The sequence below is a fragment of the Diceros bicornis genome, chromosome 40, assembly GCF_020826845.1.
Source record: "Diceros bicornis minor isolate mBicDic1 chromosome 40, mDicBic1.mat.cur, whole genome shotgun sequence".
Lineage (NCBI taxonomy): Eukaryota > Metazoa > Chordata > Mammalia > Perissodactyla > Rhinocerotidae > Diceros > Diceros bicornis.
The window spans coordinates 7,493,302-7,519,137 of record NC_080779.1 but is presented as its reverse complement, the minus strand read 5'-3'; positions in this window follow the sequence as shown (position 1 = coordinate 7,519,137).

Sequence of the window (25,836 nt, the reverse complement as noted above, 5' to 3'; positions counted from 1 at the left end):
CTGGGCTGGCTATTTCTGGGCCTGTCATGCCCTCAGCACTGTGATGTGCACATCTCACATACTCCACTTTCCCGGTGAGACTTGAACAGAATCAGCCTCATACCCACACACTTGCATTTCCCAACCAGCAGTAAGACTCCTAAGACTTAGCACACTTTACTTTCAGGGACCAACCACTGGCAGGGGTTGTGCTAATGGGAAAAAGAAAGAAGATAGGGAAAAGAAAAGGAAAGGCTTCTTGAATTCAGTTTCTCCAAAGCTTTGTCAAGATTAGCAGCAGAAGAGTCAGGAGCATTCATTCAGAGCCATTCAGCGCACAAGCCAGGATCCTTCTTTCAGTAAATTACGATTAGTAGGAAAGGATCTTCACGAAGCAGACCTGGGTGGAGTCCCCTGAGGCCCTTCCCCAAATTCAGGGAGGACCCAGACCATGCTGGCGGACGTTTCTGGTGGGATCGCTCTGATGAAAACAGTGCCAAGGTCTCTAGGCGCTGTCTCCAGTCTACATTAGCCTCCACTCCCTCCCCTCCACCAAACCAGCCAAGCAACCAAGGAGGGTTTCGGGAAGAATCCAGGGCTAATCGCTTCCAACCTCCAGGGAGCTGGTTACCTGTTTCCCGTTCACCTTGGGGCGTGGCCTTTGCCTTCCTTGGGACCCCTGACCCAGGACTGTGTGAGGGAAGCTTCCAGTTTTCATTGTATTTTAGTTTATCTTCTAAAGGGCAAGAGTGTAACTTCCAGGAAAGCAATTGGAGAAGAAACAGTTTCGAAACGTCCTTCTTTTAGAAATATTAGCATTAATGCTAAAATCTCACATTTGTTGAATACGTAGCAAGTACCAGGCACTGTTCTCAGTTCCGTACGTCTATGAAATCATTTTCTCTTTCCCTCTGGCGTGTTAGAAGCGGGGGCCCCCTTCTCGCGGAGGACCAGTCCACACGCGGTGGGAGGCGGTGTGAGCAGGAGGGCGGGGCCTCTCTGCCAGCCTGAGTCAGGGCAGCAACGCAGGCAGGAAGTGCAAAGGGCCCCGCAGGGGGCTGCTTTTATCTCCGCCCACAGCAGGTATGAGGCAGCAGCCTAGGGTGCCTGATACTGAGGTCATGTTAGTGCCAATTCCCCAGGCCACTTCCTGGGTGCCCACTGGGGATGTGACACAGGCTGGTGTGCTGGGCCACTTTCCTGGCTATGTCATTGTGGGCTGTCTGAGGTGTTGTTGGGAATACCTGGTGACCGTGGACACACACCTAGAGCACTCAGTCTCAGGTGGATATGATCATCCTTGGGACCATTCATCCAACAAATGTGTATTGAGCACCCACTGTATGCCAGGCACAGCAGTGAACAATCAGCCCCCATCCTTATTTGAGCACTTCATTACTTTCTGGCACCATAAGATGTTCCAAGTTCACCTGGAATTTCTCCTCTCCAGCCTTGGAATCAGCCATTTCTTCAAGGAGCCCTGATTCGTTTACTGGAGAACAGTGTTTAGAAACCAAAGCCTGGACGCTCTGTGTTCTCATTGCCACTAGAGTGTCATTCTTGTAAGCTCTCTTAGCTTGTCACAAGAGCTCGGGAGCCAACTTGAAGGAGCTCCTAGAAACCAAAGCTAGAACAATTTGAGCAAAAAAATAAGTAATGCTAGTATTAGACTATAACCTATAGGGAAAAAATATCTGTAAGCCCACCCTGGTATAAACAAATAATTGAATTAATGAACAGATGATAGGGAAGGGACAGCTCTTCCTTACAGAAGAATTCTTATTAATAAATGTAGATGGGAAGAGGGAAATAGAAAATCATCATTAGGCAAACTTCTCAGTACTAACCGTCACAGATGGGATCCATCAATGGATGCTAAAAGTTTGAGGAGGTGGAGGATATTTGCATGGTCTCAAAGTATTTCCTCCACGATATTTACCTACCGCAAAGCGAAAAACAGTAACTTTATAATGGAGAGACCCAGTAGGCACCATCTTAACCCAGTGATCAAGGTTAACATCACCAGTAACAACCCCACGGTAGGATGCACCAAGAGCAAGCAGCCGTGTGATGTTCTTGCCCCAGATCCATAACCTCCTTCTAATCATGAGAAAACATTAGACAAACCTAAATGATAGGACATTCTAGAAAACAACCAATCAGTACTCTTCAAAAGCGTCAAGGCGATGAATGACAACGAAAGATAGGCAATGTCACAGATTGGAAGAGAAGAAGGAAAAATGAACATTAAATGCAGTGCTGGCTCCAGGAACAGAAAAGGCACACGTAGAAAAGCTGGTGGAAGTCTAAGTTCTGTAGTTTAGTTAATAGTATCGCACAAATGTTAATTTCTTGGTTTTGATCATTGTACTATGATTACATAAGATATTAACATTAGTGGAAGCTGGGTGAGGGGTGTACTATTTTTGCAAGCTTTCTGTAAATCTAAAACTAGTACAGATAAAAAGTTAAAAAAAGCCGGAAGAAATAGGAAATAAACTCATCACCTCTTCTGCCTTTAGGGATTCCTGTTAGCTTTGTATCCTTGGGCAAGATACTTAACAGTGCCTCACTCTTCTCCTCTGTAAAATAGGGCTGCTAGTAGTATCCACTTCATTGGATTGTTAGAATTCAGTACAAGTGAAGGGCCCAGGGCAGGCCTGGCACAAGTCCACACTGATGAGGTTGCTGCTGCTGTTATTTGATGCCATCCCATGGCAATGGCACTTTCCAGTGTCCTCAAGCACGGTGTGCCGTTCTTTGGATGGAGTCAGGCTTCTGAGCTCCAATAGCTTGGGCAAACCTAAGAGAGTTTTCTTACCATGCAAACTTTCACACAAAAAGAACAAAGGGAAGATTGTGCCTCCCTTCAGGAGGGCACGAAGATCCTGCCTCAAGAGAGGGCACAACACTTTGGCACATCCACCTGAATAATATCCTGCCCCTAAAGTGATCTCCTGGGAGTCAAGGCTTCTTACTTAGGTCTCTGTATCACCAGAACCTCGTGAAGAAACTGACATACGAGGAGTATGGATAAACATTTTTAAATTTATTTAAATATGGAAAGCACTCCTGTTCTAAAAATACATGGAAAAGCATGATATAATATGATCTCTACAGAGTTTATCCGGGTAAAAAGATAAATATCCATAAATGGAGACTAAAAGAAAATAACACCCCACAATGTTGACCACAGTTCACGTGAGTCATGGGACTCAGAGAGGCTTGCCTTTCTTGTCTTTTCTATACTTTTAACTTCTCTTTAGTGAAGATACGTAATCATGACAGTGAAAGTATCATAATAAACACAGTTTCTCTGAGTCCTGCCCCAACGTAATTTCCTAGGGGCACCAAGGTGGTTAAGCAAAGTGTAACGAACGTTAAAGAACTGAACGAGTCTACTGCAGGGCGCTCCTGGAGCATCCCAGGTGCAGAGATCTAGGTGCAGAGAGAAAGCGCATCTGGAAGAGACCTCAGCCGAGCGGGTGGGGTCAGCGGAGAGAAGAGAGCAGAGTGTGCTGCCTGCTGGGCTGGAGACATGGGCCTTGCCTCAGGGGACACCCAGGGTGCTGGGAGCATCAAGGCTTCGGGACACCAGGGGAGAGAGGGAGAGGATAGCTGAGTGTGAATGCCACCCAGCAGCAGCTCTTAGCAAAGGGTTGTATATTTCATGGGAAATATTCTCTCCTTAAAAACCTTGGGTTCTATTCACCGTGTTTTATTTGGTGACATTCATTCATTTGGTGACATGCACTTTTGCTGAATGAGTTCTGTTGCTTTTTCCATTTCTTAAACTTCTTTCCAAAACATGGTGGCCAAGTCCTGTGGGCCAGGTAAACTCTGGGTGAGACATGTAGAAGGAGCCCCTACATTGGCTGGGTTGTTGGACAAATGGGCTCTGGGGTCTCTTCCAACTCTAGTTCCTTAGGCGGTGGAAGCCTGAGGATCCAGCACAGGATGAAGGTGTCTGGGAGGAGATTGGAGTCAAAAAACTGTGATGATTCTCCTGCTCTCCCGTCATGATAACGATGGTCCTTGAGCTATGGGTATCTCAGGATGATGGCTGCAGCACCGAAATGTTCCCCAGGCTCAGAGGCATGGAAGTTTCCTAAGTGCTTCTGGCTGGCCTTCTCTTCCTGGAACGTGATTCCTTGGGAAAAGCTTGCTAACTCTTTTACAACATTCCTGTCTCCTCCCTGGAACGCTGTTGAGTTACAGTGCAAGCCGATGAGATGCCATTTAAGGCCAGGGAGACAACAAGCCTTTGACAACAACGTGTTGTCCGTGGATCACCACTTTGAGGCCCTTTGACCTTGAAAGGAGGGACAATGTTTGGTTTTGATGTGGGTTCACACTGCTGTGTGATCCCCATTTCTCCCTCTACTGCGAAGGGCCGCATGAAAATGATTTCTTATTCTCTCCTGATCCGTATACTATCTCGGAAGAAAGATCCGAGTGGACATGTTTTTGTAAAATGCACATGCTGGTTTTTTCCATAATGTGGCTGGTTAGGATTTTTCATGCTCCCAAGTTAGAGCATTTTTCTTTAGATTCTGACTCTCTGAATCAGGTTTATGTGGTCTAGAGTGGTCTGGAACTGGGTTAAGTCCTGGTTCCATGATGGGCATAACTTCCATCAACAAGCTTGGTTATTGGTACCAGTTATTGACAATAGCTCTGTTGGCCTATGGGTTTAAGGCCAAAACCTTTATTCAAGCATTCAAGATCTTCCTGAATTAGTCCCTATCTGCTTCTCAACTTTGACCCCTAATGCCTTCCAAAGAAAACTAAGCTAAATTGTCACACATCCACTATCCTCTGAGCATGTGTTGGTCTTCACTAATCCATTCTTTCATTTACTCATTCATTATTCAACAAATATTTATCCAGTCCCTATTGCTGCTATGAATGAGATCATCATGGTACTGAATTTCAAGACACTTACGTTTCTAACTCTCTCTCTTTTTTTTTAATTTAGTGTCCAAATTATCTCTGATCCTGAGTGTTATTCTTTCTTCTGAGGCCAGTTCGGATTTCATCTCTTCACAAGGTTGTTCCTGGTTCATTTCACTTTAAGTTAATGGCTATGAATTTCTGTAAACTCTCAACTTCAAGCCTGCATTTCTCTGGTGATTCACGCTCACACCTTCTCTCTTCTCAAACTTCTGCCCATCAGCTGATAACCTCATCTCTTACCTCACAGAGAAAGCAGAAGCAAGGAGAGAATAATCTACTTTTTCCACTTACAAATCTGTCCAAGTACCCACATTTGGATAAATGCTGCCTGCTTCTATGGGAGGCAAGCGCTCCATTCCCTCTCACCTGCTCCAGGGGTCTGCTCTGACAGTTATTCCCCCTCAACTCCCCCTCATTTCTCTGCTCACCTTCAGAGCCATAATGCTTGTCAATGTTAGTCTCTACTCATGGGGTACTCACTCCCCTCTCGCACTCTCATAACACTCTGTAGTCAGATTGTGAAGCTCCCCTCCACTGAAACCTCTCTGGTCAAATCCATGGTCAGCTCTCAGTCCGCATCTCATCTGACCTCCCACTGCGTCTGACACAGTTTATGAATCACTCCCTCCTTGTCATTCTTTCCCCTTGGCTTCTTGGACACCACGCTCTCTTGGTTTTCCACCCATCTGTTTGGCTGCCTTTTCTAAGGGTTGGCTGGCTCCTCCTCTTCACCGTGATTTCTCTACGTCACCGTGTCCTAACTCAGTTCTCTACACTTTTCTGGTCTTGTGCAGTCCTGTGGCTTAGAATACCACTTATATTTTGATGACGCTCAAGTTTATGTCTTTAGTCCTAACTCTGCCCCCTGCCATGCCCACACCCCAGCTCCAGAATCATATATCTAATAGCTTACTCAACATATCCACTTGAACATTCAAATACATCTCAAACTTAATATTTCAAAACAGAACTTGTGATGGACCGACCCCACACCTAGTAAATGGTACCATCATTTACCCAATTTGTCGAACCAAAAACCCAAGAATCATCCTTGATTCTGCTCTTTGTCTAATTCTCCACATGCCGTCCATCAGCAGATCCTGTCAGCCTTGCTCTCCAAAGGGATAGCACGTCTGATCTCTCTGCTCTGAGCCCCTGTCCTTGCTCACCAGCATTTCTAGAAGCTTCCTCCCTGCTCTCCCTGCTCCCTCCAGCCTTCTGTCCGTCAGTTCTCCAGAGCCCCCAGAGTGGTTTCTGAACACTCTGAATAAGATTATGTAATGAAATCCTTCAAAATTGGCAATGGCTTCTCAGCCTTTCCAGAATTAAACCAAACTCGCCCTCCCTACTCTACCCACACAAGCTTCTTCGCAGTTCCTCAGACACACGAGGCTCCATCCAGTCTCAGGGCATTTACACATCTAGTTCCCTTGCAGAGCGCTTTCTCCCTGTAGATATTCACTCCCTTTCTTTATTGAGGTCCTGTCTCCTGGGTCACCTCTGGGGATCCCCTAACTACTCCATCTAGAATAGCATCTCCCAACCTCCATTACTGTCTGTCCCTTACCCCGCGGTAGTTTTCTTCATTGCACGGATGTCTGTCATTCTCTGATGTATCTGTTTATGCCGGTCTCCTGCCCTGGAAAGTACATTCCATGAGGTCAGGGATTTTATCTTGTTAATCCCTGTGTTCCTTGTTCCCAGGACAGTGTCCAGCACACAATAGGTCCTCAAGAAATTCTGTTGAAGAATCTATGGATGTTCCAGGCTTTGGTGATCTCTCCTTTCCCTAAAGAGCTGCTGCATTTGTAATTGACACTCATTTGACGGGAAGAGCTGCCTTGCACTGTTGCATAGCCTTGTGTCTCTGTTTTGTTCTGCCAGCGCATGGCAGACAGCCCAAGGACAGGGACTGTGCTCTATGCTCCTACCGAGCACAACGTTCTGCACCCAGCAGGCGGTGAATATGTGTGTGTTGATGAGGTAGTGACTTAGGTTTTCCATCAGATGTCAGTATTTCTAAAAGAAGTCAGTAAACAAACTGAATTCTGGTCTCAAGGAACACAAATCTAGCCCTAATCGGTAAGTTGAAGACTATGCTCATAAAACTAGCTGTATGAGAGAGCTCTCTCAAGAGATAAAGTGGAGAGAACTTTGAAATCCACTTCCAGTGTGCTGGGCCTCTGCTCCATCCTGGACATGGCAGGTCAAAGTGTGTTCTCAAAGTGTGACCCACAGACTCCTTTCAGAGGGTCTAAGAGATCAAAACTATTTTCATAATAATACTAAGTTGCATTTGCCTTTTTCACTGTGTTGACATTTGCCTTTTTGGTGCAAAAGCAATGTGGGTTAAGACTGCTGATGTCTTAGTGCAAATCTAGTGCCCCCAACTGCACTAGTGGTCACTGGGAGAAGCACTTGTGTGATTGATTCACAAGTTCAGGTAGCAGCTTTTCCTTCATAGAACACTATTTTTACTCGAAAGAACAACTGACAAACTGTGATTATTCAAAACTGGGTATCTGGCAAACGTTTTCTCAACAATCAAGTGAGCCTGTCATTTCAAGAAAAACAAGTGGCAGCTTTTGCTGCCAATAATAACATTCAAGCCTTTAAGTGAAAATTAGAAGTTTGGAAAACTTGGATAGCTTTCCAATACTTCCAGACTTTTCTGATGAGCTCAGTGGTGATATTAACAGATGGGACTTTTAGATATTGTAAAATGAAATGAATCAAGGTTTAGAAGAGCTGCATAACTCAGCGCACCAATGTCTTCCAAATGACCAGCATGATGCTACAAAATCAGACATGGCTGGAAGACTTGCTCAAAATGCAAGACCAATGATTTTAATGTCACTGAATATGAAGAATTCATTGATATAGGTTCAGATTCCACACTGCAACTAACGTTTTAAAAAGTACTACTTGATGAGTTTTGGTATAGTATCAAAGAAGAATGTTCACTAGTACTTTAAAAGGCTATTAAAATACTCTTCCCTTTTCCAAAAACATGTTTTTGTAAGCCTGGATTGTAGTCATCTACTTCAACCAAAATAATATATTGAAACAAATTGAATACAGGAGCAGATGTAGCAGATACGGGAAAACAGCTGTTAAAGAGATTTGCAAATAATATAAAGCAATGCTATTCTTCTTGCTAATTTTTTTATTTTGAAAAATGTAGTTATTTTCACAAAAATGTATCTTTTATGTGAACTTGTGGTAGATTTATTCTTTTTAAAAATGAATTAATAATAAATGTTTTAAATTCTTCTCAGTTTTAATTTCTAATATGGCAGATATTGACAAATACACTCCACATAATCAAAAACTCTTTGGAGTTCTCAATAATTTTTGAGAGTGGAAAGGGTTTCTGAGACCAAGACGTTTGAAAATGGCTATGGTAGATGCATTGACAATGGGAGCAGGATATGGGCTGTGTCTCGCTCTTCCCAGGGGATGGCAATTTAAATATTTTATTTATTTATTTTTTTCCCCTTAAAGCCCCAGTAGGTAGTTGTATGTCATAGCTGCACATCCTTCTAGTTGCTGTATGTGGGACGCGGCCTCAGCATGGCCGGAGAAGCGGTGCGTCGGTGCGTGCCCGGGATGCGAACCCGGGCCGCCAGCAGCGGAGCGCGTGCACCTAACCGCCAGGCCACGGGGCCGGCCCCTAGGGGATGGCAATTTAGAGGAGACAAGCCAATTTGAATAGTAGTCTCTATGGATGAGGAACAACCCCCCCGCAGAGTTATTCATTTTTTCATTGGTCCAAGAAAGACTCTACTATTATGAGTCGAAATGTTCTGTTAGAGGCAGACGTGCTCCTTCTCTCTTCAAGTACTTCAGATTACTGACTCAATATGAGTGCCCATCACGAGTTTCTAAGTGGAGTATGAAAAGCGTGTTTCTCTTGACATCCCACATCCTTTCTTCTTCTTCCCCTGATTATTAAATTCACTTGTTTCTTTGTGCTTCACATACAATATATTTTACTCAAAATTTCACTTGCTGGAAGCTTCTGGAGTTTTTCTGTGCCCCATCAATCCTCTTTCCCCATTTGGGTGTAGGCTTCTGCAGGGCAGGCACCATGCCTGTCCAACTGGATCCAGGCCAGTACCACCCCCAGCACCCAGTTTGGCACCCAGTGGGCCATCACGGCTTGTTTGCTGACTGAATGAATAAACATAGAGATGTAATGCTTTTTAGGATGCAGATTAAAATGTTAGATGGGTTTGTTACATAATACCTCATTCTGTGTGTCATTTCCTCTCACTTGGGGCAGCCTCTTCAGGAAGCACAGAGCCTGGTCTCCACAAGAAAAGGCACAGCTGGGAATTGTTGATCAAGCCCTGGTCCTGGAGTGTAGAGACTGGACATCTAGTCCAGGCTCTGCCCCTAACTCCTATGTGCCTTCAGGTCCATTAATGCCTCCCCTTTCATTAGGCCAAGACAGAGAGTTAGAGGAACATATGTCTCTGGATACAGACACAGTCACACGAACGAACGTTTTTGACCTCTTGCTTATCTGAAGTACTAAAGCACCAGGGTTGTGAATTTGCCCTGAGGAGGGCTTTTATTTCAAAGTTGAGAGTCAGAAGGAACTTAAAATACCATTCTACTTGGGCTTGCATCCTCTAAGCAATAAATAATAATCATTAAGAAGGAAAACAAGATACGTAGAGGGACTGAGAAACTATAATGTGTCTCATCTTGCCTTCAACCAATGAGATTTATGCTTTCAAGTTAACACATATTTGTTGATCCCTGTGTGTCCGTGTGCCAGGACTGCTGTAGGCCTGGGGTGCTCAGAGGGCGATCAGATCCTGCAAGATCCTCACCTTTTCTGGGACTCAGTTTCCTTGTTTTTAAAAAGAAGAGTTAGAAAGGATGTTCTTGAAGAACATTTCCAAGTTGAAATGTCTGTGATTTTTCAATCAGTCTAGGAAACATTTCTCTGCTTTTCCTTTATATATCCATTAAAATCTTGGGTAATGGAATTTAAAATATTTTGAGATTTACCGAGACGTAAGCCCTGCAAAACTTCACCCTTTCTCGGTAGGTGAATAATGAGACACTTCAGTCATAGGGGAAGAGGAGCAAACGTCTCAGGAAGTCTGCAGATGTCTGTATCTGTGCATGGTCCTCCTCCCCTTGCGTTAAGCCATCTCTCAGTAGGAACAATCTAGTCCTCTCTGCTCATCTCTGAAACTCACCCCTTTCTTTACATACAGCTTCATTTGAAGGATTGACTAATTTTTTACGCGTGTAATTCCCTGACTCAGACCCACGCAATGACTTGACTGCTAAAGGCCTGTTATAAATCCAATTACTTTTTGTAAGTCCTACTATTATAGGAGCAGCTGGGGCGTCATGGATGGGGCTGCTCACTAGTTCTGATGGCAAAGCCGAGGAAAGCTCTCTCTGTTCCTACAGGCCCTTTCCTCCCCCTTTCTTCTTCCATGGCTTTGCCACGTTCTACCCTTCCTCTCATAGTCAATAAAATCCAAGATCAAACTATTTTTGAAATATCATAGGGATTTATGAAGCAGAACGTGGTAGCAAAGGGGTCCTGAGTGGATAGATCCCAGGACAGAATCTAGTTTCAAAATATGGGTTTATCACTTCCTTAAAAGCAAACAAGTTTAACACGAGGAAAGTTGATTCCCAGGGTTCCACTCAAGTCTGTTAGCCAAAATAGCTGAGTTTTCTGGGTCTCAGGAGGGAGGGGAGCTCCGTAGCCCTGAACTACATCACTCTGTTTTTGAAAGCAGGATGCAGACCCCTGAGGCTAGTGCACGTCAAGGGAAATTTTCTCTGCTTTGAAAAGAGAAAAGTGTTCTCTTTTGAACTAATATGTGATCCTCTTGAGGCCCCAATTCCCTTAGTTCAATGCCAACACTTTTCCTGTGTTATTTTCTTCTGTAACTCTTATGTTTAGATTATAAAACCTGCTGTTAAAGTTCACAGACTGTGTCTTATCCGTCCCCTATTCTTAGCCCCATACATGGTACCTAGAAAGCCTTTATACAGTGCTCAGTAGGTGTCTGGCTCTGTTTTCTAATATTGAGGCCCTTGTCATGCTGAAAAGAAAGGATCGTTTTGACACTATGGAATTTAGCTACATTTAGACTCCTCCTGACAATTTCCAGGCATTAAACTAAAGAGCAAACCTATCCACACAGATCGTTGGAGTCTGTAGAGGAAATTGAGCAACCTGACAATCAAGTCATGTAGCTCTGTTAGAACAGCGACAAAATACTTGGAGCTGCCCGATGGTGGGAGGTACTGCCTTTCATGGAAGTATCTCCTCTTCATCCATTTCTCAAAGATTTATTGAGCACCTACTGCATACCAGGAACTCTGCTGGGTTCCAAGGATATAAAGTTAAGTAAGACATGGTTCTTCCCCCACAAAGTGGGGGTGATAAACTAGGGTTGAAGATTAAAAAAAAAGAAAGTGAGAATGCCCAGTTAAATTTGAATTTCAGATAAACTAGGAATAATTTTTTAGAATATTTATAATATAGTATGTCTCATGCAATAAGTGGGATATACTTATATTAAAAATTATTCTTAGTTTATCTGAAATTCAAATTTAACTGGGCACCTTGTATTTTATTCCTGTAGGAGAGTGGCACCCACTGTAATGGTTGTATGAACACAGTGTTGTCTGAGTTCAGGGAAGAGAGTCTAATTCTGCCTAAGTGAGCCAGGGAAAATTTCTCAGTGATATTCAAACAATGGGTATTAACTCATTTAATCTCTCATAATAGTTAACTGTTTTCTCATTTTTCAAGTGAGAAAACTGAGAACAAGAGGTTCTGTGCTGGGATTTGAACCCATGAAGTCTCAGTTCTTAGCCCACACTTAATCACTATGCTGTACTTACACTGCTGCCCCTGATAATCCAGCGTAATAATCTATTTATGTCATTTGCTATTCAAAACATTTCGTATCTATTAGCTTAAATCTTTCATGTGACACTGAAGGGGACCAAGAAACTCAATACTGAATCCCCCTTGTCTTCAATCAAAGGGATTTTTATATTCATTCAACACATATTTCTCGAACACTGTATGCCTCACAGCAATGTTGTGAGATTTGTTTGATATTGTTTTTCCCCTTGTATAATTTGGAACAGAGAGATTAGGTAAATCACCTTTACTAACAAATCTGTTATCTGAGCCAGGCCTGGCCCCCCTAGACCAGGTCCCAAGCCTACGACAGAAACCAGTTCTGCACGGTGAGTCCCTATTTTTCATTTAATAAAGTAAAGAAAATGGAAGTAAATCTAAACTATGACATGGAGATCTTAATATTCATGTAAAGTGTAGAGTCACTTTCCTTTTAGAGCTTTAATAACAAAAATGACCTTCCTACTGGGAGAGAGTGTGGTACAGTGCATGGGCATAGCCCTTGAGTGGCCATCTGAGTTCCCTGGGGGGTTGCTGGTTCCCACCCCCAGAGTGTCTGATTCAGCAGGTCTGGGGTGGCCCTGAGAATCTGCATTTCTAACCAGTTCCCAGACGGTCCTGATGCTGCTGGTCCCTGGACCATTTTGTGAGTGGTTCTGAGTCTGTGAAATCAGAAAGCCCTGCGTCTGATTCCCAGCTTCTAGCTGTGTGAACTTGGCCTAATCGAGTCTCAGTTTCTTCATCTTATGGGCTTTTGGGGCCTTTCTGAGGATTAAATGGCATAAGGCTAAAATGTTTATTTTTCTTTCCTCTCTCCTTTGATATCTCCGGATGCAGAGAGGGGATGATCCATCTCGATTGCTGCGGCCTGTCTGAGGAAGCAGCGATATTGATAGGGCCCGTGACTGACAACCGATGGGGGAAGGAGAGGAATCTAATTTGGCCTGTTGCTCAGCCCGGAGACTCCCGTGGTGGGTGGGGGTGCACCTGTGGCCCTCAGGAAGCCCCTGGGAGGTGGACTCTACAGTCTTGTCTTTGTGTGGGTTTCCTGGAAGCAGATTCTGAGACAAGAGGCAGTCTGTTTTGGAGGTGGCGTCAGGGGACGCTGGCAGGAAAGTGGGGCAGGGAGGCAGGGCAGCCGGTAGCCCCTGAGGGCAGAGAGGAGCTCAGGAGCCACTTCTCTCCACTGCAGAGGAATTGCTGGAATGCTCCATGGCAGTCATTCTTGTCAGCCTCAACCTCTGTGACGCCAGAGACTCCCCAACCACGCTTTCCTGGGGAAGCATCAGGACTCAGTGCTTCTCCACACACCACGTTCGTGTTGTCACCTGGTTGTTGTGGCAGCCGTCAGCACCACTCACATTCCCTCACTTGTCACAGACTCAGCTTTTTCCCAGCAACAGAACAATTCATCTGCTGTGCCCCACGTCACAGCTCGGGGAGCCATCTCACGGAGATCTCAGCGGGTTCTCCTTCCCTGGGAGGCCGGGCAGGTCCCTCCGGGAGGAGGACAGCGCGTCTCTGCTGCAGCAACCGTCCACCCCAGCGCCTCTCGCCTTCTCCGTGGGGTGCGAGCATTACTCTCCTGGAGTTTGGCCTCTCATTTTATTATTCGTTGAAACAAGGTGTGTATGTATGTTGAAACAAGAATGTATGTTTTTTCATCACGATAGTGTATCTCTTTCATTTGACAGGAGACCTTTGTAACACTACACATTTGGGATTCCTCTTTATACTGTGAATGAATCAACATTATCCACATTTTACAAAATAAGAAACTGGAGCCCAGAGGGGTTCTGAGAATTATAAAGTGTGTCTAATGGAATGAATTATAAATGGTCAAACAATTGGGTTAAGATTAAACCTTATTAATCCTTAAATGCTTGAGTTTAAGGATTTAAAAAACCATCCCAAAGAGTTCCTGACACCAGCAGGTATGCCATAGTCACAGTGGCAGCCATGAGAATGTGCCTCGCTCCCCTCCAGCTGCAGGAGTGTGACAGACCAGGGGCCAGCGGCAGCCAGCGCTCCGAGTTCCCTGGGGCCGTGCTTCCCAGGAGCTGTTCCTGGTCCGTGACCAAGCCCAGCAGGGGTATCAAGGCAGTCTCGTTCTTGGGAGGCATGGCATTTTGCTAATGGCCAATTTTGGCTCAAGGAATCCCTGACAGCCCTAGCCAAACCTTAGTTAGAGTGTACCCAGCTGTCTAGGATCCTTCCACCCACCCATCCTTCTCTCTTTCACTCAGGGTCTGTAGTATCCAGCTGCCAAAACAGACCCAATGCCCCCACCTCCTGGTTTTTACACCCTAGTTTAGGCCCTTCCTGCACTGTGCCCTAGACAATCTATGTGATTGTTTGTGAATAAATTACCTGTTTGAATAGAATATGGCAGAAGTGGTGGAGTGTGACTTCTGAGATTAGGTTATGAGAGAATGCAGCTTCCATTCTGGGCTCACTCGCTCACTCTCTGTCTCTTTACTGCTATCAATATTCTTGCATGAGTCTTTTAGTGCACATCTTACACATTTATACACATATACTAAGGAGAAGAACTGCTGGGCTATAGTGCACGCATATTAAGCTTTAGTCAACACTGCAAACCAAACAGTTTTGCACAGTGTTGTACCAATTTATACTCCCACCAGCCGTGCATGAGAGTTCCTGTTGCACAATATTCTTGCCAACTTTTGGTATTGTTAGTATTTTCAATTTTAGCAATTCTGATTTGAATTATGGTTTTGGTATGCATTTTTTCCTACTACCAAAAAGTCACTTCTTCATTTGCTTTTTGGCCTTCTGGGTATCTTTTATGAATTGTCTATTTGGATCTTTTGTCCAGTTTTCTGTTGGATTGTCTGTCTTTTTCAATTTGATTTGTAGGAATTCTTGATGTATTCTGGATATGAGTTCATCCTCAGTGACAAGTATTGCAAATATTTTCTTCCACACTGTGATTTAAATTTTCACTCCATTAACATGGTCTCTTGATAAACAGAGATTTCTAATTTTGATGTAAGCAATTAATCAATATTTTTCTTTATGTTTCTCATTTAAGAAATTTTGCCTACCCAAGGTCATGAAGATGTTCTATATTACCCTCCAGAAGCGTCAATGTTTTAGCTTTTGCATTAAGATCTACAATCTATCTGAAATTTGTTTTTGTGTATGATGTGAGTAAAGTGTTCAATTTAATTACTTTGCATTTGGGTACCCAATTGATCTAGCATTACGTAAAAGCTATCATGGTTTCTGCAGCGCTCTAGGGAAACATGTTTGTCATAAATCAAGTGTGGATATGTGTTTGTGGATCCCCTATTCCATCCCACTGGTCTATCCTATCGTGATACCAGTCTACTCTTGTACCAATACCATGCTATCTTATTACAGAAAGTTTATAAGAAGTCTTGATATCAGGTAGTGTAGGTCGCACAACTTTGCTCTCCTTTTCCAATGTTGTGTTGGGTATTCTTGGCCCTTTGAATTACATATATATTTTAGAATCTATTTGCCAGTTTCCTAAAACAAAAGAAAAGAAAACAAAACAAAACAAAAAAACAAAAAACTTGTGAGATTTTGAGTGGGATTGCATGGAATCTACAGACAAATTTGGGGAGATTTGAAATCTCCTGACGGGGAGCGTGATATATCCTCCTATTGATTTAGTTATTCTTTAATTTTCATCAATAATATTTTATGGCTTTCTATGTGTTGAGAGACAATTTGCCATGGGTCTCTCAGGTTTCTACATGTCTTATAAGCAGAGGCCCTGACCATCATTGTTCTAGACTATCTTTAAAGGATGTTTGTATAGTAAACAGCCTTCAAAGATATGGATGGATAGTGTAGTTGAGAGGAAACGATAAGTTTATTTACTATCCATTATGATAAAGGTAATATTTCTCTCTGAGGCAAAGGCCAGGAAGGCTTACTACTCATAACAGAAGATTTGAGTTCCCTAAACTCAGAGTTTCTCTCCTGTAGTGCAACCTACTCCATCTGCAGGCATCATCTGGCACTTTGTGTTGCCCTGTGGGAATTGTGACTTGAGAAACCAGCACAAATGCTGACACCCTGGTGACTGCATTGCTGAGTATTAAACTCTTCTTTGTCTCTGACCCAGGAGTCTTGTGTCTTCTGCCAACATCCATGCACCTGTGGCAGACTAACTTGTTAGCTTGCAAGTTGGGTAAACTCTCAGATTCTTTGACACTGTGTAGATGTTCTGTGCATCATTTATTAGATTTACTTCTAGGTATTTGATGTTTTTGATGCTATTGTAGATTTTAAAACTTTAAAAATTTCATTTTTGCATTGATCATTTAGGAGAAATACAATTGATTTTTGTGCACTGTCTTGTATCCGGGGACTTTGCTCAATTCGTTCATTTGTTCAATAGTGTTATTTCTGTAGATTTTTTAGGATTTCCTACTACACAGTCATATCGTATGTGAACAATGACCATTTTGTTTCTTTCTTTCAAATCTTTATTTATTTTTCATGCTTTATTGCACTGCTCAGAACCTTCAGTACAATATCAAATAGATGTGGTGATAGCTATGATCCTTGTCTCAAGCAAAACTTTCAATATTTAACCATTAAGTATGTTAACTATAGTTTTTTTTTAAACAAAAGCTTTATTGAGATAAAATTCACTGTTTAAAAGTATACAATTAAATGATTTTTAGGTTGTGCAATTATCACCACTATCTAATTTTAGAACATTTTCATCACCCCAAAAAGAAATCCCATATTCTTTAGTAGTCACTCCTCATTCTCTTCTTCCTCCAGAAACCACTAGTCTTTCTGTCTCAGTGGATTTGCCTATTTTGGACAATGCATATAAATAGAATCACTTAATATGTGGCCTTTAGTGTCTGGCTTCTTTCACTTACCATGAGGTTTTCAAGGTTCATTCACGTTGTAGCATGCATAAGTACTTCAGTTCTTTTTATGGCCAAGTCATATTCCATTGTATGGGTATACTATATTTTATTTATTCATTCATCATATGGTAGACATTTGGATTGTTTCTACTTTTTGGCTATTAAAAATAATGCTGCTATGAACATTTACGTACAGTTTTTTGTGTGGACATATGTTTTCATTTCTCTTGGGTGTATGCTTAGGAATGGAATTGCTGGGTCATATGGTACCACTGTGCTTAATATTTTGAAGAACGGCCTAACTGTTTTTCCAAAGGTGTGGCACCACTGTTATATTCCCACTAGCAAGGTATGAGGGTTCCAATTTCTAGTTTCTCTGCATCCTCGCCAATACTTGTCTTTTTTATTACAGCTATTGTAGTGCTTGTGAGGTGGTATCTCATTGTGGTTTCCTTTGCATTTCCCTTATCACTAATGACGTCGGTCACATTTTCATGTGCTTAAATGGCCGTTTGTATATATTCTCTGGAGAAATGTCTATTCAAATCCTTAGTCTACTTTTGAATTTGGTTATTTGTCTTTTATTTTTGAGTTGTAAGAGTTCTTCATATATTCTGGATATGAGCCTTTCATCAGATATACGATTTGCAAATATTTTGCCATTCTTTGGGTTACCTTTTCATGTTTGTGATGGTGTTTCTTGAGGTACAAAGATTTTGTTTTTGATGAAGTCAATTTTTTCTATGTTTTTACTTTGTAGCTTGTGCTTTTGGTGTTATAATGAAGACGGCTTTGCCTAACCCAAGGTCATGAAGATTTACCCTTATGTTTTCTTCTGAGAGTTCTATATTTTTTGCTCTTACATTTACCTCTTTGATCCATTTTGAGTTATGGTGTGAGGTCAGGGCCCAATTTTATTCTTTTGCATGTGGAAATCTGGTTGCTTCAGCACCATTTGTTGAAAAAACTATTCTTTCTCCACTGAATTATCTTGGCACTTTGGTCAACAATCAATTGACCATAAATGTAAGGGTTTATCTCTGGGCTTCTATTCTATTGCTCTTGGGTCTGTCTTTTTTCCAATTCCACATGGTCTTGATACTGTAGCTCTGTAGCAAGTTTTGAAATTGGGCAGGGAGAGTCCTCCAATTTTGTTCTTATTTTTCAAGGTTGTTTTGGCTGTTCTGAGTCTCTTGCATTTCCATAGGAATTTTAAGGTCAGTTGTCAATTTCTGCTAAAAAAGCAGTTGGGATTTTGTTATAGATTATGTTGAATCTGTTAAACATTTTGGGGAGTATTGCCATCTTAAAAATATTAAACCTTTCAATCCGTGAGTATGGAATGTCTTTCCATTTATTTTGATCTTTAATTTCTTTCAACAATATTGTATAGTTTTCAATGTACAAATCTTGTGCTTCTTTTGTCAAATTTATCTATTTTATTCCTTTTGATGCTACTGAAAAGGAAATTATTTTCTTAATTTCATTTTTTGGCTTCATTTTTGGCTAACCATAGGCTTTTGTAAATATCGTTTATCAGGTTAAGAAAGTTTGTTTTTATTTCTAGTTTATTGAGAATTTTCAAAATAATAATGGTGTTTGATTTTGACAAACGTTTTTGCTTCAAATAATGACATGATCATATTTTTTTCTCCTTTACTCTATTCATGTGGTGAGCTACATTGATTTATTTTCAGATGCTAAATCAACCTTACATTCCATGAAAAATCTAACTTGGCTGTGATCTTTTTTATATATTGCTAGGCTATATTTTCTAATATTTTGTTCAAGGTTTTTAAAATATTTTTTCACATATTTTATGAATTTTCCACTCTTTTATCCTTCCGCGGCTCATCTCAGAAGTGTTTCTTCTGAGTTATCTTTGAGTTGTCTAATGCTATTTTTATCTGTGTGTAATCTAATGTTAAACCCATCCATGGGTTCAGATAATGATTTTTTAGTTCTAGAATTTCATATACTGTTTTATTATTTCTGGATTTTTGCTGAAATTCTCTATTTTCTCATTTAATTTGTTGGAGGCATTCATCATAGTTATTTTAAAGTCTGTGCCTGAGTAATTTCAATATCTGGATCTCTTGAGAGTCTCTTGGTGCCTGTTTTTTCCTCTTAGTTTTCAGTCAGTATCCGTCTTTTTGCGTCCCTGGTTATTTTTACATAAATGCCAGATATTCTCTATGCATAATTACAGCTTGGGGGCTCTATGTGATGTTATCTTACTCAAGAAGGAAGTTAATTTTGCTTCTCACAGAAGGATGAGTCCAGTATACAAGCAGAGATTGAGCTGATTTGAAGCTGGGCCTCATTCTTTGTGAGGGTGATTTATTTCTGGCACCCCTGTCTCTAAAATGTAGCTCTTCTGGGGTCCAAACTGGAATGCTTGGCTGTTTACTTAGGCCCCTTAATTTCGCTGCACTCTGGACCCCACTTTTTCTGACCATCACCTCGCACCCTTGGTTCTTTGGAATTGCATCCCGCTCTAGTTAGGTCTTCAGCTGCTGCTCTGCTGCCTGACGATGTGGCCCGCAGTCTGCCTTCTAATTGGCAGATGTCTCGAGGAGAAAAATTCAGATCCAATGTTGTCCTCGCTTTCCTGAGCTGCTTGTCTCTCCGGAAACATCACACAAATGTTTATTTTCTTTTGTCCAGTTTTCCTTCTTATTTACAGTGAAGGAGTTGGTCTGAAACAAAGTACTCCAATGTCAGGAGTAAATCTCACACATTATCTCTTGAATAAAAGCATGAATGAAAGGTGACTTTTCTGTAAGTACTCATGTTACTTCTTAATAGGGTAAGACTAACAGTCTTAGAAGAAGATAAATTTGAATCCTATAATTTCAATTTCACCATGAGTAATGCACACTCTAAACAATGAGAAAAATACTATCAATTAGTAGAATATTATCAAAGAATGGAGACCACTTGTTGCTTTCTAGCATGATAAGTGGTGACTGTTGAACTATTAAGTGGGCAATAACAAGTTGATATTAAGTATTCTACTCATTATTTACTCTTTACTTTTGTAAACTAATTTTTATTTCTCAAAATATACCCTGGAACAGTTGGAGCACAAGTCAAAACAAATCTAAAAATATACATGTGAAAAATGAATCATATACCAGCTGATTTCTATGTTTTTATTTACAGGAACCTGGTGACATGTATTGTGGTTTTACTTTCTAAATAACTATGGGCCTTTTTCAATACAAAAATAATGTCACTAAACAGCACCTTTAAAACATGAACTTTTGGTTGTTTTAGGCAGTACTGATAAGTTTACCTTTACCCATTTGTTCTCACCTGTACTGCCTTATAGAGTCCTGTCTAAATCTTGCATTTAGGGGATAGTTATACATTGACTCTATGGCCTCAACCAGCAATCTCCGATTCCCCAACATAATCTTTTTCCCACTGGGCTAATAGGCCTAGCTCATGTAAAACCAGATGCTTTCATGTCATTTGTAAAGATTGAAATGTTATTAAGATAAGTTGTTTATGATGGATGATGCAAAGATACAATTCAAAGTTGTTTAAACTATTTGTAAAGGAATAGCTAGCTACCTGGCGTCAAGGTACAGGAGCCTGAACTACTTTTTGCATACTTATATTTTTCTTAACAGAATGAACTTCAGTAAAAGGAGGGAAAAAAGAGGTTAATTTATACTTCGATTAATTAAACATATTGATCTTCAACTGGTAAGGCCCAACACTGATTTAAAGGGAGACAAACAAAGCAACATGCAGCTCTTTGACTTATAAACAAACTGATGACCAGTGGTGATTTCAAAATTAAATGTAAATTAAATGTAAAAATTCTTAATGACATTTAAATTTCAAGCCCTTCTGAATTACATGGATAAAGTATTTGTTTAATAATAAAGTACCCCATGGGCCGGCCCCGTGGCTTGGCGGTTGAGTGCGCGTGCTCCGCTGCTGGCGGCCTGGGTTCGGATCCCGGGCGCGCACCAACGCACCGCTTCTCTGGCCATGCTGAGGCCGTGTCCCACATGCAGCAACTAGAAGGATGTGCAGCTATGACATGCAACTATCTACTGGGGCTTTGGGGGAAAAAATAAATAAATAATAATAATAAAAAAATTATTAAAAAAAATAATAAAGTACCCTTTAGAACTATGCTGTCCAATATGGGAGCTAATTGTCACATGTGAGTGACAGTTGAGCACTTAAAATGCGGCAAGTCAAGACTGAGATGGGCTGGAGGTGTGAACCCCACATTGGGTTTCGAAGGCTGAGTAAAAACAAAAGAATGTAAAATATTTCATTAAACAATTTTAATATTAATTATGTGTGGAAGCAATATTGTGTATACATTGGGTTAAATATAAAATATTAAGAAAATTAATTCTACATGTTTCTTTTTACTATTTCATGTGGCTACCAGGTAATTTTAAACTCTACATGTGGCTCATATTATATTTTCTATTGGGTAACATTGCTCTAGAAGCTTAAAAATTTCAGAGAACATTTAGGAATAGAAAAATAAATCTCTCCACTTCCAATATTATTCTTAAAAATTAAATGTTACTAAACAGAGGTATTTTTCCTCCAGAAAGAATGCAGCCCTGCCGACACCTTGAGCCCAGTGAGACCTATTTTGGATTTCTGACCTCTAGAGCTGTAAGATAATAAATCTGTGTTGTTTTAAGCCACTAAGTGTGTGATAATTTGTTACAGAGCAATGGGAAACTAACAAAAACACGGGGAGGAAACTGAGGCTCTGATAAGTGAAAGAACATTAATCAAATCACAGGTTGTCAAGCCACGTCCCATGGCTCAGACGCAGGTCTCCTGATTCCGGGTGTAGGGTGGTTATCCAGCACTCCTGGAAGGAGCAGAGCAGAAACCTAGTAAACTCAGGTCACGTCATCCCCCTCACTGCACTGAGGAGAGGCCCCTCAGAGTAAAAGTAATCAAATATCAGAACAGGAAATAGCTTTGGAAGTGTGAGACTTTGTAGTCTCCATTGAAAGTGTTTTTGTAATAAGACACTTAGGAAAGGTGTCTTTCCCTGTCAGTAGGTGGGGGAAAGTGAGCCTTGAAAAAGAGATGAATTTTACTATTAAGTGATTTATGCATTCTTAACTATGAGCTCAGATATGAGGGTCATATGGTGAAATATTCTTGAAGAATTGATCCAAAGGTTGCTGGAAACCATCGCAGGCATCATTACACAGAATTCATACCCCATTCTTTCAGCTCTTCATGAGACGCAGAGAGAATAACAAGTGGCTGTCCAACACATCACACCTGTTTAGCTCAGTCCGCTAGTGTGCTGCGTCCGAGGAATCACAGTCTGGGTGAAGCTCTGTGTAGGGCAGAAGGTATTCTATGGCTCTGGGGTCAACAACTGCAGATTGGCGGTAACAATGTCAGGCCCAGGGGCATCTTCTCTTTTTTCCAGTCCTCTTCCCTTGCTTTCCTTGTCTGTCCCCCCTTGCTTCCCTCCTGCCTCTGGCCTTCCTGCTCTCCTACATTTTCTTCTTTTCTTAGTCTTCACGCTCTGCTTAGGCGATCTCGTCTCTTCCCGTGGCCTGTCCTCTCCTGATGTCACTGCAACCCCTGCTGGCCTGCGTGACTGGCTCTTCGTGCTCAACTTACTCCAAACTCCATGGGTTCTAGTTTACACCGAACTTTCCCTTCTCTTGCATTCCTTAGCCCAGTAAAAAGCATCCCCAGGCCATCAGTCACTCAGGTCAGAGTCTGGGGCATCCCTGACTCCCCTCTCACCTCTCCCCCATGCCATGCCACCAGCCATGTCCTCTCCAGGCCCTTCTCCACTGGGTTGCCTTTTACAACCCTGTGAAGACCCTTCAGCTCCGTGTGCCAGTCCAGCCCTCTGAAATTCTGCAGTGCTTCTCTGGTCCGTGTTCGTCTCCTGCCCACCCTTGCACATCCTGTTTTTTAGCTTTGAAGACTTGCTGCAGTTACTAGGTTGTCTCTTGCTTTAGGGCCCTTGCTCATGCTTGCACTTTTTGCCAAGAATGACTGTCCTTCATTATAGGGCCTGGATCTTTCTACTGATGTTTAGGACTTCCCAAGCTTTACCAACAGCCCTCCAACTGTCCTCTGCCCTTCTGCTTCCACTCTGCAGAACGCCTCCGCAGACGTCTATCGCTGCCCCTGCATCCTGGGCCCACACTCACCACTAGGGCGCCTCTGCTCTCTGCACACAGTCCTTCACTACACCTGCGGGCTGGGGTGTGTTTCTCCCAACAGTGGGATCTGGGGACTGTGACAGCACCTGTCATGTGGGAGTTGCTCAGTGGAAAATAAGCGGAGTCATCTGAACCACATATTAGGGATTTATCACTAAAAGAACAGAGAGCGCACGTAGGAATGGTTTGAATAATTGTCCTCACCATTAAATTTCTCTAGAAATATGAGAGCACATGAATAGCATTTTTTTTTTTTAACAGAGAAACATTGCTTTCTTCGAAATGTGTCAGTTCAACTTGCATCCAAATGCCAAAACAAAGTTGAAGAGAAAATGACAAAAGCCAAATTACTAACCATTCTTCATAAAGTCCTCCAACAAAGAAATGTTTTCTTGGAAAGATTTTTCTCTTTCTTCATTTTAAAGTTTAAGAAAGACATTATAGAAATGTGTGAACGTACACAAAAGCGGAGAGAAGAGTGCAATGAACCCTGTATACTCATGACCTTGCCTCGACAATGGCTCACAGTGGGCTGATTTTAACTCGTTCATCCTCACGTCTTTTTTTTTTTTTCCTCTTGGAATATTTTAGCAAGGCCCAGATATTATACCATTTCACCTGTAAACATTTCAGCATGTACCTCAAATGAACGTGGACTTTTTTCTTAACGTAATTACAATATCTTCTCACACTTAACAAAATCAACAATAATACCTTGATATTTATGATATATAGTCCATGTTCAACCTCTCCTGATTGTCTCAAAAATATCTGCTTAGAGTTGGTTTGTTTCATTTAGTATAAAAACGAAGTCGACATATTGCATTTGGTTGACAATTCTCTAAAAGTATCTTTCTCTTTTTTGGAACATTTATTTTGAAATAATTCAAAGTTGCACAAAAGTTGCAAGAATAGTACAAAGAATTCTTGTATTTCTTTCACCTAGATTCATAATGTTAAACATTTTGGTTATCATTCTCTGTGTTTGTGCTGTTTTTCTGAACCATTTGAAAGTAAATTGTCTTTTTACCTCTAAATAGTTTAGTATACTTCCAAAGAATAAGGGCGTTATCTTAAATAACCACAGTACACTTTCCAAAATCAAAATCACACATTTTAACACCATACATACTATAATTTAATCCACAGCCCACATTCAAATTCTGTCAATTGTCCCAATAATGTCCTTTATAGTTCTTATTTTTCCCAGTCCAGAACCCAATCCAGAATTATGTACTGCATTTTGTTGTCGTGTCTCTTGGGTCTTCTCTAACCTAGAATAGTCTTTCTTTGTGTTTCTTGACCTTGACATTGTTTTAGCTTACAGGACAGCTATTTGGTAGAATACTCTGCAATTTGACTTCGTATAATATTTTCACATAATTAGATTTAAGTTATGTGTTTTTGGCAGGAATGCTCTAGAAATGAGGTTGCGACCTTCTCAGAGCATCTTATCAGGAGGCATCTGACGCCAGCTTGTCCTAGCACTGGTGATGCTAGATTTGATCATTTGGTAAACTATAAAGTTCCTGTTTTTCACTTTAGAAGTCATAAGTAATTTCTGGGGACATACTCTGAGACTACGCCAATATCTAGTTCCTCATTAAACTTTAATCTACTAGCTTTAGAATTTATTGGTGACTTTCTTACTCCATTATTCTTTCTTTATTCATTAGTGGGCTTTTTGTTGTAAGGATAAGATTTCCCCTTTCCACTCTCTCTCTCTCTTTCTCAATGTGTACTCAGAAATTCTTATTTTGTTCAGTGGATCATAATCCATTACACTTACCATCCATTTTAATGTTCAACTTGTCCCTGGTCTGGCCAGTGGGAATCTCTTCAAACTGGTTCCTGTGTCTTACCCCATGTCGTCATCATTTTTGGAACAGTATCTTACTTTCTGTTGCAAGATACTCCAGGATCATCCTGTACTTTCTGTGCTCCAGCCCTGCATTTGGCCCTTTCTCCATGGAATTCTGGTTAAGAACTTAATTTTTAACTATCACTTCTACAATAACAGATTATGCGTCTAACCTTTTCAAACCGATATTATTTTAAAATTAAGCAAGAAATTCCATTTCAAACAAAACAATTGAGGTGAGTTAGAAAACCAGCTGAGCAAACATCCTTCAGATTAATGGTATTTGTTAATTGCTAGCATATAAAATATAAATATTTTTAAAACTCTGGTATAAGATCAATAGCTTTTATAATATAAATAATCCTAAGTGACCTTCACAGCCTTTGAATTCCTGCTTCATCTTCCAAAGTGAAGGAGCACTTATTTGCCTGATCAAGATCACCCACCAGCTTCTCTGAGAGCGCCCTTGATCTCTGCGTGCTGCCTCACTGAAAAGGCGCACAACCGCCGCTTAAACAAGTGTGGAGGCTCAAAAAGTTTCTTCACTGAGATCACTGCCTCCTGTTCTTTGCAAGCTCTTACCCATGTTTCTCTCAAGAGAAGATGGGGTTTTGTTCATTGGGTCACACTATAGTAGTGCTTCTCAAACTTTAGGGTTCATAAAGTCACTTGGAGTGCTAATGAAAACTGCAGGCTCCTGGTCCCACTCCATAAACACGCAGAAGCTGGTGTCGGGCTTGGGAATCTGCATTTTCCACGGGTACTCCAGGAGATTTGTAGGTGTGTGGTCTGGAATCACGCTTTGAGAAAGACTGTCCTAGCATGACTTTGCTCACCATATATGCGGTGGGGTGGGGGGGCATTTAATCATGGAAAATGTGAAAGAGTAATTCTGAGCCATTAAAAATTTTGGCTTGTGAGTACTTAGGATTAGCTCATGCGATCTTCATCAGCAGCCACACGTGGATACCGTCTAAGGGCAAAAGGACTTTTCAAACAAAAACAGCTAGAGATTTTCTAAAACTTGATTTGAAAAGGGCATGAAAC